Source organism: Aquila chrysaetos, chromosome 9, assembly GCF_900496995.4.
Source record: "Aquila chrysaetos chrysaetos chromosome 9, bAquChr1.4, whole genome shotgun sequence".
NCBI lineage: Eukaryota > Metazoa > Chordata > Aves > Accipitriformes > Accipitridae > Aquila > Aquila chrysaetos.
In genome coordinates, this window is record NC_044012.1 from 24979446 (window position 1) to 24991424 (window position 11979).

General features: G+C 50.9%; 1 long non-coding RNA gene across 2 annotated transcripts in view; it reads left to right on the forward strand.

Annotated features, from left to right (window-relative positions):
• LOC115346279 overlaps window positions 1-11979 on the forward strand; it is a 22031-nt gene extending 10052 nt beyond the window's left edge. For both annotated transcript variants that reach the window (XR_003925090.2, XR_003925093.2), the window contains 5 exons: window positions 374-1130; window positions 5239-5428; window positions 5597-5808; window positions 9282-9484; window positions 9973-11979. This is a non-coding gene — a long non-coding RNA (uncharacterized LOC115346279). The remainder of the gene's footprint in view (window positions 1-373; window positions 1131-5238; window positions 5429-5596; window positions 5809-9281; window positions 9485-9972) is intronic.

An 11979-nucleotide genomic window follows, 5' to 3' on the forward strand; every position in this document is an offset into this window, starting at 1 on the left:
TTCAGGGAATGATTTTTCCTTGCTCCCAAGTAGAAGAAAATGAACTCCCAGCTGAGCTGCTGCCAGTGCCAGCTCAGCCCAAGAATACCTGGAAATGGTTGGGTTCCAAAGGGGGAAAAACTAATCTTCAATTTATGGGCTTCTTTACACAGGGAAATAGAGAAATATCCCTCGCAACACATGGGGGATTGGAAAACGGAGTAAATCAGCCAGAGACTTTTCAAATTTGGTGTAATTGTGTGGCTGTGACACAGGAGTCAAGAGGCCTTCCTCCCCGAGGAGGAGTGGGGGGCGGGTTGGCTGGGAAGAGTGGAAGAAATCAGGGGGTTCCGGGTGCTCCCACTGACCTGTTGAACTTCACTTTGCAAACCAGGGTCCTGCCAAGGCAACCAAAACCCTCGGCCAGGCTCACCGGCAGGAGCGATCTGACACGGCTGCCTCATTGGGAGATGCTCCTGCAGCTTTTGCCACCTTCTCTCCCCTCCCAGGTAATGTGGGGAATGCAGCAAAGGCCACGGGGGGAAAACACGGCCCCACACACGTGTGCAGATGCCGGCAGCACGGACCTCGCTCCTGCCAAACCTTCGGCACGTGGGTTGAACTTCATGGCTGCAGTGGCGGTGCTGCTCTCCACCACCCACCTTGCAGCATCCGTCACCTGGCTGTTTTGAAGGGGGTGGGGGGTTGACCAAACCAAAGTCCTCGAGGTTTCTGTTCCATGTTAGCGGATTAAAAACCCTGTCTCTCTTGCAGACATGTCTAAAGGGAAAATGTCTCTTGGGCTTGAACCTGCTTCATCCTTGCAGGCGTTTGCAATTTGCTGTAAAAATCAGGCAGGGTGTCTTGGGCGGCTTCCTTTGTGACATCGGAGCTTGCCAGCAGCAAACAGGGCTCCGAATCTGGCCCATAGCACTGAAAGGCGTGAATCCCTGGAGATTAGAGGGTTGGATTTTGGTGTGGGTTTTTTTTGTTGGTTTTTTTTTTTTTTTTTTTTCCACAATGCCATTCAGGGCCTGGAAAGGCTGTCCCTGTCACCTCGACCCAGTCCAGCTCTCCAGCATGGCTATGCAAATTGGTCAGTGCTTTTGCAGGCAACATTAGAACTCGGATGAGCAGGAGCTCCCCGGGGGGTAAGACACTGGCTGGGGGTTTGTGGGGCTATTTTAAGCGAGGTAAAATGAGGGAGGGACGGTTAATTGATTTCTGTGATTAACTAAGAGTTTGTCAGCGCAATAGTCTTGGGTTTACTCTCCTTGGTTTTTGCAGTGGGGAATTATTTATTTTTAAACAGTGGTTGGGGAGGGAATGTTTCTTTTTCTGTCCCTGAATATTTCCAGCGAGAAAGTCATTAATCTCTAGCTGATTTTTAGCCTGGGGAGGGAAACGAGTGTGTCCAGCTGCGTGGGAATGAAAAGCTTCAAACGCTGTTGCGTTAGCTGGCAGGCAAACCCGTGCAGCTCCGGTGTGAGAGGCAGAGCATGGCTGCTTTGCTTTCACATGAGAAATCCTAACAGGATCCTACCAGGAGCTATCCCACCTCCGGCAGCAAATTCGGTGCCGGTGGCAAATTGCTGTCCTGGCCAGCAGTGGGAAACAGCTGTAGCCTCTTTGTGCTCACCACAACTTCCCTTGCAAACTTTTCATCAATTCCCTCTGTAGAAATCCTCAGCCACAATTTTCTGGCATTTCTTGTTTTTCCATTAAAAAAATCAAGAGGAGGGAAATTGTGGCAATTTATTGTTTTGGTGAAAGCATCCTTGCTGGTTTTCCGGGCACAAGGGTAGGGGGAGTGTGTCCCCACACGAGAACGCGTTTCCTTTGACATGAGAAATCCTAACAGGATCCTACCAGGAGCTATCCCACCTCCGGCAGCAAATTCGGTGCCGGTGGCAAATTGCTGTCCTGGCCAGCAGTGGGAAACAGCTGTAGCCTCTTTGTGCTCACCCTTTCCTAGGGTGGGACAGCAAGGGGTTAATATGGAAAAGGTGGAATAGACGTGGCCCATCCGTCAGGATCCACCCTGATGGACCTTAGTCTGGTTGGTTATTTTTAATTTAAGAGACTTGTCAATCAGCGCCCACTTGCTGGCCTGCCAGCCCACCACGTCTCACTTTGGCCAAGGCTGGAGTGTCAGCTGGCAGGCAGCAAAAATCCACCTCAGCCCAGAAATTATTATTAATAATAATAATATTAATATGATCACTGGTGGAAAAAGTGCAAGCAGGGAAGAGGTGGGGAGAGCACGACAACACCTCGGTTTGTATCTGTTGGTTGTCTTTCCCGTGCCTCGTGTTTTGTGTGGCTTTTCCTAACCAGAGGAAAAAAATAGTGGTTTAAGGGATGTTTAAGTCAGCTCTTGAGAGGCTGGAGGAGGCTGCGTTGATCCCCCCGCAAAGGAAAACAAGTGAAAGAGAGAAAAAAAAAAAAAGCTACAAGGCTCTTTGTGAAAGGAATTAAAATGGGTCTCAGAGGCTGCGAGTGCTGGGATAGAAACAGGCGCCAATGGGAATGGGAGCCCTTGGAAAGAGGACTTTCCAAAAGGAGAGCTGCGGATACAAAAGCAACAGGCTGGGAAAGGGAGATGCGCTGGGATGCTGCCAGCCGAAGCTAGGTGTGGGCAGGTATTGGGCAGCAGCAGCATCCCAGGTCACCCTCATCGCCGCTGCGATGCTCCTGGGGACGTCAAACCGGGGGCCAAAGCACTTTACTGGGATGCAGGTCCCTGGGCCGAGGATGCCAGGCAGCATGGGATGCTTGTAGGGTAACCCTATAAACCTCCTCTGTGCTTGGCACCCACCTGCCCTTCCTACACATCTCTTCACCTGTGTCTTTGCAAGTTTGGAGGAGGAATTAAAAATATTAAAGAAAAGCATGCCACAGCTGTTACGACAGGAAAGGCCTGGGAGCTGTCTTTAGGATGCTTTATTTTTTGCCTCCAAGACACTCTAGGCAAATCCCAAAGGTGATCCTGCAGTGGTGCAGAGAACCATCTTGAGTCCCGGGGGGGGTTCATCCTCTGCCAGGATCATGGCCTCGACACATCCCCAGGGCTCCCCAGATGCATGGCAGCACTGAAGCTGGGGCAAACCTGCCAGCATCGAAGGAGCCACCCCCAGATTTACACTATTCTACTAAGCTTTTTGGCTAGCATTATCCCTCTGCCTTTTTAAAATGAGAATAATATGGTAAAAAGGCAGAGGGGGGACAACCCTGTCTCTGCGAACATGGTGCTTCATCGCTGCGCCTGGCATTCGCCACGGCAGGTTGGGAAAGCATCCTCCCATTGCACTGCAGCTTATTTTCCCATTCCCCGCTATTGCCAACCTTGAGGTTAGACCCTGTTGGTTTTTCATTTCTACAGAGGGGGGAATAAATTAATTAAATAAATTAGATTTTATAGAGCTATATAGTGTCCTTAGCCATGCTGAAGGCTTTCCGACTGCATTTCAACCAGCTTTGCTGTGCAACAGCTGCTCTGGGCCAAGGGATCTTGTAAAAGAAACACCCCCAAATAGGTTGTGTTGGATTCGAATTAATCATCTGCTTGGTTTTGCCTTTGTGAGAGATTTTTAATGCAATCAGGTCTGCCAGAAAATGAACGATAAGAAAGCACGGTAAATATATTGTCCGATGACCACAAAACAAATGCTGTCAAGAAAATGGAATGAAGGCTTGAAAAATGGGATTTCAGAAGGAAATATTGAGCTGGCATCAAAACGAGCATTGTTTTCACAGAGCGAGGGAAGTGAGTCTTCCTTAGGACTGCTTGGGGGCAGAGAAGAAGTTCCCCAAACCCTTGGAAAGTTTGAATTTGGGCTGACTTTGCTGGCTGGAGCTTTTGCCACTGAAAATATTTGGGAAGTCGCCTTCTAAAATGAAACAAATAATTGAGTCCCAAATCACCATGAAGGGACATACAGGGGTTTTATTTTGGGGTGGCCATGAATATATCTTCATTCCCCCCAAGAAAGTATTGCAAAATATGTTCAACATCCTCTGATGCTGCCATGTGCATTTTTAATTCCTCTGCTTTTGGTCTCTTGGCTGTTTTTCCCGGGAGAGGACCCATCTTTCCCAGGGAATCCTGTTCCCTCGCTTCCCTCTGTCTCCCCCTCGGCAGATCCTTGCACTTTCCGGGGACGATTTCCCTCCGATAACATCCCTCACTTGCCATTCCCAGGAGCTGTTTTACGCCCCTCAAAGACCCTCCCTCAACTTCCAATTTTTTTTTTTTTTCTTTTGCCAAAAGCCTTTTTTGTGTCGCCTTCTCAGGGACCTGAATTAAACCTGGTGTTTAGCAAATGGGGCGGTGGGATTGAATGTTCAACGGCTTGTAGCTCATAAGGATGATGCAAACACTGTGGGCACAGAAGATCCTTATTCCAGAGATATCATAGCAAAAAATACTGACTTGAAATGTCCTTTACACTGATTATATCCAGAAGCTTTCTGGTGTTTTAAACCAAATTTATTTGCAGCAATACTGATCCATTGTTCGCATAGGGTTTGGGGAAGTTTAAGCAGCAGTTATAAAAGTCTCAGCTTTTCTAACAAATTATAAAAGCTTTTCTAACAAATTATAAAAGCCTCAGCTAAAGCCTCAGCTATTTAATGGAGGGAAAATAAATGCTTTTTTAAAGATACTTGAAAATTTAGTAAGCATGTTCCTATTAGGAAAAATCACCTTGTCTGCTTGGTGAGCATATTGGATCCACTAAATCCACCTCCATCCCCTTTCTATCCCCCCCCGGTCCCCCATTCCCACTGGTGGAGGACACGCAGCAGCAGGTCATGGAGGGTGAATTTATGCCGGATTTGAGCCGGATAAGAGACCCAAGCACGGCAGAGGAGCTCGCCCAAAACCCATGCCCATTCTGGGCTGGCTGAAGGCTCTTTTTCACAGTTTTTATCCTTCTGCTGCACTGATTTGCACCCTGTGTGGCCGTTTACATTGCCTACGAAGCCAATTGCCGTGGGTTTTACACCACTGCTTGTTCCTCAGGTGGCAATGAGTGCACACAGCGTGGAGAGTCCTAAAGTACAATTTCAGTACAAAGCTTTCAGCTTCATTAAAGACATGCTAAATACCCCTGGGCACACAAGGACCTGCCAGGCGCTGGAGAATAGAGCTGGTTTGTTAGGGAAGGCATTATCCAACCTCAATTGCTTTTATTTTTTTTAAATCCTACTTAATAGTATTAATCTGCAAGTATTTTTTTCTGTTCTTTTCCAAGATAGCTGCACAGGCACGCCGGGCTGGAGAACTCGCTGCTTTTTTCCTTCGAGGAATAGGCAAAGTGGCCTCAATATTTGCAGAAAATGCTGTTAACTATTGCAAAGGGAAAAGTTAAAGGCTGGGAGCGGCGGAGGGAGCTGGGAGCGAGCGGGGAACGTGCAGCCTGCAAAACTTCAGCTGCTGCTAGACATGGTGAGCTATAAAGGCATAAAAGCCAGCTTTATGAGCACTACCCATCCCTGGGTTTGGGGAAAAAACTAACAAAATGTTCAAGCCAAACCATTTATGTTTTTAGAAATAAGTTTGGAATCCAAAAGTGATAAGAGTGATTTAATTTAGGTTTGTTTTTTTTTTTAAAAGGCATCCCTGCATTTGCTTAATCAACATTTGCTTTTGGCTTGTGCTGGAGCAACACAGAAGAAAAACAAATTCCTTGGGATAAAAGCAGCTCTCTGCCGCAGTATTAGAAGCACAAAGGTGTCGGCAACACGGCATAGATGAGATTTGTTTAACACTCCTCTGAGCCTTTTAAACCACAAATTAATGAACTTCAGACCGACGCAATATTGATGGTAATCTTTCCTTTTTCATTCGCTTACTTGTTCATTCGTTTTCCTGCTCGGTGCTTGCTGGATCTGACAAGGGTTCCTCGCTCTGCACTGGCTTAAAGGGGAAAGGTTACAGTCCAGCAAGGTGGGTTTGAAATAATTTCTTACCAACATATCATTTCTCTGGGAAAAATCCGTCGGCATCGGCAGGCACTTATGGGGAGAGCGAAGAAGGGAGCTGCTCGTTTGGGGGCTTTTCTGTTGTGGGGGAAAGGACTCGTTCCCATTGCTGGGGAGGATTATCAGGCTTAATTCCTTTTTCCCCTTCTCCCTGCTTTTGCGCTTAGAAAAATAAGGGTGAATCAACAGTCCTGCAGCTCAGTGGCTATTCAGGGTGATGTGCAAGCTCCAGATAAATATATTTTTTTTTTTCATCTCTTTTTATCTTGAAATACCTGGTAAGAGCCATGACTGAAAGCTGGTGGCATCCTCTAACAGCCTGCTCTAAGCCACCGCTCCTCTTTGTAAATTCAGAGTTCATCCCTCCAAGCCCAAGGAAGTGATGTATTCCTGGCCTTATTTTATAGAAATTTTATAGATTTCCTATAATCAACTTCTCTGGCTTTTGCTAAAGGTTACTTTTTGATTTTTAAACAGAAGAAAGAAATTGATTTAGCCCTCCTGGATTTAAATAAAAGGTGTCAGGACTTTTGGGGCACAAAACAGGAGAATGAGAAAGCGGGTTTGCAGCTGCAATTATCTAAATTCCCTGAATTATCTGAATTATCCTCATGTCTCCCACGGGACAAGATACCTGGCTAGAAAGGCTGAGCAGGGACCACCAAAATTGCATGGGGAGGTGAGAGAAAATGCAACCGATGGGAGAAACGGGGTAAGGATTCAGCAATGGAAAACAGGGATGTTATCAATCGCTGTTTTAATGTCCCTCAGTGGATGTGGTACCTGATGGGCACTCAGGGATGGAGTTATCTCTCCGTCTCCTGGATCCGGCTGTGCATGTGGGCAGAGGAAGGTCTCAACCTCTCCCTGCCGAAACGCCTGCACTACAGACGCGGCTGGGAGCTGCCGAGGGACAGTATTCCCAAAATGCCTCATAAAACCCCTATTTCTCTCCATCAATTGAGTTTAACAACTCTCAGCTTCATCCTTCAGATATTACCACTATTAATTATCCCATGTACAAAAACTTTTTAGGACCATCCTCAGCCTCATGGAAAGATTTGTGGTTTACTTCGTGCAGACAGGGCTGAAGCCTTCACTGGCAAAGCCAAATGGGAAATTTCTTGCTTTATGATCAAATCCCTCCTTTTTAATATAAATAAGTAACTGTCCTGGAGAGCTGAGCAAATTTGCAGTGTGTGGTTTTATGGAGGAAATGCATTTTAGAGGTAGTAAAAGTAGGATTTTATGGTGCAGAGAAAGCAAACTGGGTTTGTGGAAGAGGCTGCAGCGATGCTGGTCCAGACCTTTGATGTGTGTCTGTGGAAAACAGTCACTGCCGTAACTATTCCTAATGCAAGAGGGAAAGGTCAGCATCAGCTGTGCTCTTGCCCCGTCGTCGATACTGGGAGGGATGCTCCCATCCTCGTGTCTGCCAGGGGCCAAAGCTTCCCCTTCTCTTTTTTTGGGGTGCTGGGGCTTGGAGCAGGTGGGTTTTCTCCCCAAAGTGCTCATGGGAAGCAAGTTAAGAGCTGGAAAATAGGCAGGGAAATTTCTGGCTGGAGAGGGGAATGCTTAAAAAAAATCAGCCCCTGTATCCATCCTGCTCTAACAGGTCCCCCCAAAAATTTGGGGTTTAAAACCCTCCCTCTGAATCATGGGGAGGCTGCAACCCCAGCCAGGATCCTGGCTCCTGGGGCTGTGCATGATTTTTTGCAGGGTCTTTCAGCGGTTACGGGGAATTTTACCCATGCACAGAGCAGGGGAAATGGAGACATGGGGTGAGGTGGTGACATCCTTGGCACCTGGTGCAAAGCCCACCTGCCAAAGCCAACCATCTCCAGGTGGGGACACCCAGGGACGTGGGGATGCCTAAGGACATGGGGACACCCAAGGTCATGGCCTTGATGCCTTCAGAGGACCCCAAACCAGCCCCATCACCCCAGGGTGGTCTCCATCCACCCCAGGGACCCCCAAGCTCTGCTCGGCCCCACCAGCAGCGGCCCCACGGTGGGGACAAGCCAGACATGGCGCCCCAGGAGGCGAAGGGGAGCCCCCACACAGCCACTGAGGGGCCGCGCCGTGTGAATTAACCAACTTTGTTTTCCACCAAGGCTTTTCCCTTAATAGCCATCCCCCTCCCCCTCGCTTTTGCCGGCATTTGAGGAGAAGTGAGGCGTGAGAGATCCTTTGGAATAATGAGGTGTAATTAGCCCTGGCAGCTCTTATCTTCCACCCCCCCCCTTCAATTAGATTGAAATAAAAAAAAAAAAAGGCAAGAAAAGAGGGGGGAAATAAAAAGGGATGAAAAGGAAGGTGGGGAGGGAGGGAGGCGAGAGAAAGTTGGATGCCTTGTCCAGCTTCATCCTTCTGGGCCGCATCCTGGTCCCTGTGGATGGGGGATGCTGGTTGCTGGCGCCGTCCCGCTTTGTGTGGCTGCTGCCAGGGTGGGGAGGTTTTCTCCGTGCCTCAGTTTCCCTCAGCTGTGCTGGCGGTGGGGGCAGCTGGCTGCGGTCACTGACTTGGCAGGGTGCGGAAACCAACCCCTGCAGCGGGGCAAGAGGCATTGTTAGGGGTGTTGTGGATGAAAGCAGATCCCTGAGTCCCAAGCATCCCTTGAGCCCTGAGCATCCTGCCGGCACGGTCCAGGCAGCCTCGGGATGGGTAGGAGCTCTCTTTTTCCCTGCCAGACACCAGTTTCTAACCCCGGCTTTGATTCCCATGTGCCACATCGGGTTGCTGGTATACAAGGGAGGTGGGAAAAGTCACTGCAAGCAGGACCTGGGTGCAAGGGAGCTGTTTTCAGGTGGCTCCATCCATCCCGGCTCATCCCTGCATCCCCCCGTCCGCGCTACCTCCCGGCCTCCGACGTTGCCCGTCCACCCCACCCCTGCCCCACTGCCATTCCCGCTCGGCCCTTGATCTTTCATACCCGTGACCCTGATCTTCAGGCTGACAGGCTGATGGATGGGCAGTGCCCCAGTGATTTACGACGTCCTTTAATATTTGGCAAAGTGGCCGAAAGCCCCGGGCAGCCAACGGAGCTGGATGGGGGGGAGACGGCCGGGAGATTTGTCAACCTTTGAGCCAGGGAGGCGGGGAGGGAGGAAAGTGCCCTGTCTGTCCGCAGTGATTTATACACAATCACCGTGATTAAATTGGCCTTAGCTAATGATAACTAACTAGTCAGGGGCTGACCTTTCTCTGACAATGGAAGGGGGCCGGGAGCCACGCTGCTGCGGGGTGTCTAATGGGGATGTTTCTTCAGCCAAGACACCACTCTTTTTTTTAATATCACTTTCTTTTTTTCCCCTTAGAAATGGTTTCCCAGCTGGCCCCGCGTACAGAAGATGCAGGACTCTGCATCCCTGCGCACCCCAGGGTCTCGCCCCCGCCACACGTCTCCTTTCTGGGCTCCATCAGCTGCGGCTGCATCGGCGTGACCACGGCCGGGTACCATGGCCCGGGAGGGACCCGAATGCCTGAGCCCATGGTACCAGGACCGGGAGGGCCAAAGCAAGTGGGTCTGATGGTTTTTATCTGGGGAGAACTTGAAATATGTTTCCAGTGAGAAATCTCACCCATATCCAAGCTGAACAGGGTCCTGGGGGGCTGCACAGGCGCCCTCAAGCCTGAAATGTCCTGGTTTTCCAGGGATGCTGTATTGTCTGTCCATCCTTCCTCAGATCCACCCGTCCCTCCCTCCCTCTCTCCACCTCTCTCTATTCTCCTCCATCTCTTTCACTGTTCATCCCCATCTCCCCACCACACGGTGGAGGGGAACAGCCTAGTGTCTCCCTGCCAAGCCATGGTGGGGGTATATGAAATGATAAAAAATGGCATTTTCAGCTTTAAAACACTTTTTGCCTCGTCTGCTTGACCTAAATAAAACCCACAACCATTGAAATGAAGCCCCTGACCACCTCCAGGCTCAGGTTTCACTGCTCAGCTCAGATTTTTCCCATCGGCACTCTTTACACAGGTTTGGTTTTTTGGGTCCCGTTTCAGATGTGTGTGTTGATGTCGCTGCATCCAAAGATTTCCCTGACCGGGGGGGACATCGCTGGCTCGCTGCGGCCTGGAGAGACACCAGAGAGATGCGCCGACGACCAGAGTTAAGGGTAAAAGGGAGTAAAATCTTCCAGGAGCGGGGATGGACGTCTCAGTGCGTGCTGCCCTGGCTGTACTGAGTGGTGCCCCCAGCCGCGTTCACCCTCCCTGCCCCGACGTCTTGACACGCGGATAAAAGCCGGGCTGAAGGGACGATTTCACGGAGATTAACCTCACGCGCTGCGCTGGGGCTGCCGCTGCCCTTGACACTGGGTCCCCCATGTATCAAAGGTGGATTACAGATATATTAGCCCCGCCACTGGTTTTATTAGTGGCGGTTTATCACGTGGAGGGGGTCAGCCAAGGGCAGGGGACGGAGGAGCCCAGTCACCCTCCGGGGACCCAGAGCATCACAGAGAGGCTTTAATTGAATTTTTGGGAGGAAACCTGGGCTGGGGTCAGTGTTTGCTGCCTGGCCCCGGTGCAGCCCAGCTCCCCAAGATTTGTAGTGCTGATGGGTGATGCCTGCGGTGCCCATGGCAAGGGAGAAGGGAAGCTTTTGGCCTCATTGCAGGCAGGGCTGCCCCTGTGCACCACCCCGGGCTGGGTTTAGAGAGATTTGATTCAAAAATAAATCAATCCCCTCTGGGAGGCACTCGGACGGCTTCTGCTGGGGATGGAGATGCCAGTCCTGTCCTGCCTGGGCGCATCCCTCCTCATCCCACACAAAACCTCCCCTGGGCTGGAGGAATTTGACTCCTTCGACCCAAACAAATGCCTTCGAACCCTGAGCATCCCCGTGCGGCACCGGGGTACCCAAACCCAAGGGGGTTCAGGTGGATGCTGGGATGCCCGGCATCGATGCAACAAGTCGCATCAAGGAGGTGGGGGCAGGATTTGAGCATGAAAGAGGTTAAAGTGGGGCAAAGCAGGGGGGAAGAGAAACCTCCTGAACCGGGCGTTTTAATGACATTCCATTAAAGCTCCCTTTGGGGCTGGCGCGGCAGCCATGTGCTCCACATTCTCATGGTAATTATGAGACATCTGTATAGAGGCTCTTTTCTCATCAAAGATGGCTCTCTTCAAAGACACTCCTGGGAAACCCTTCACCTCTGACCCAGGGGGTCACTGCCGAAACAGTGGCTCTATAGTGCGCGTTACTGTAAAGCCCAGTATCCTTTTTCTTCCCCTAACCTGACCAGTTCCCGGCTTTTCAGGCACGATTCGTTGAGCTTGAGAGGGTTGCGGCGGGGGGCACCGGTTTCAGAGAAGGGTGTCCCACACACACACCACCACCACCAGTGCCAGTCCTGGGTGCCGTCATCGTCATCGCCTGCGCTGACCCCGGGGCGCAGGAGGGAGATCAAAGTAGGATGAAAAGGCATTTAATGAGAGCAGACAGGGCTGAGGGTTTCCTGTCCCCTCACTGGGGAAGGGATGGCCTCCGCCCCCCACAGTGTCACCCATCACCGCTCTCTGCCTGGTGCACCCCACCCGGGAAGTGCCAGGTCCCAGGGAGTGATTTTTGGTGATTGCCACAAAAAACCCCACCATCCTCCATGCTGCGGAGGTGATGGGGACGTGCCTGAGGTCCCCCCCAGCCACAAAACATGGGCACTTCATCACCATGAGGGTGCTCGATGTCCCCACATCCCCTGGGGATGGAGACCACCTTGTCCCATGGGGATGTTTCCAGCAGAGCCGGCATTGCCGTCCCATCCACGGCACCGGCATCACTGTCCCATCCATGCCACCGGTGACCCTGATGTCCCACCTCCCCAGCTGGGCGACGACGGCCTTGGGACGAAGGCGACGGATGCCTGGCAGGTCCCTTGGTGCCGGCATGGGCGGCTCCATCACGCCAGCACAGCACTGGCGAATGCTCCCCACGGCCCTTTCCAATAAGCGGCAAATGATTCTTCGTCCTGTCGCTCCCCGGCAGCAATAAACCTTAATCACAATGAA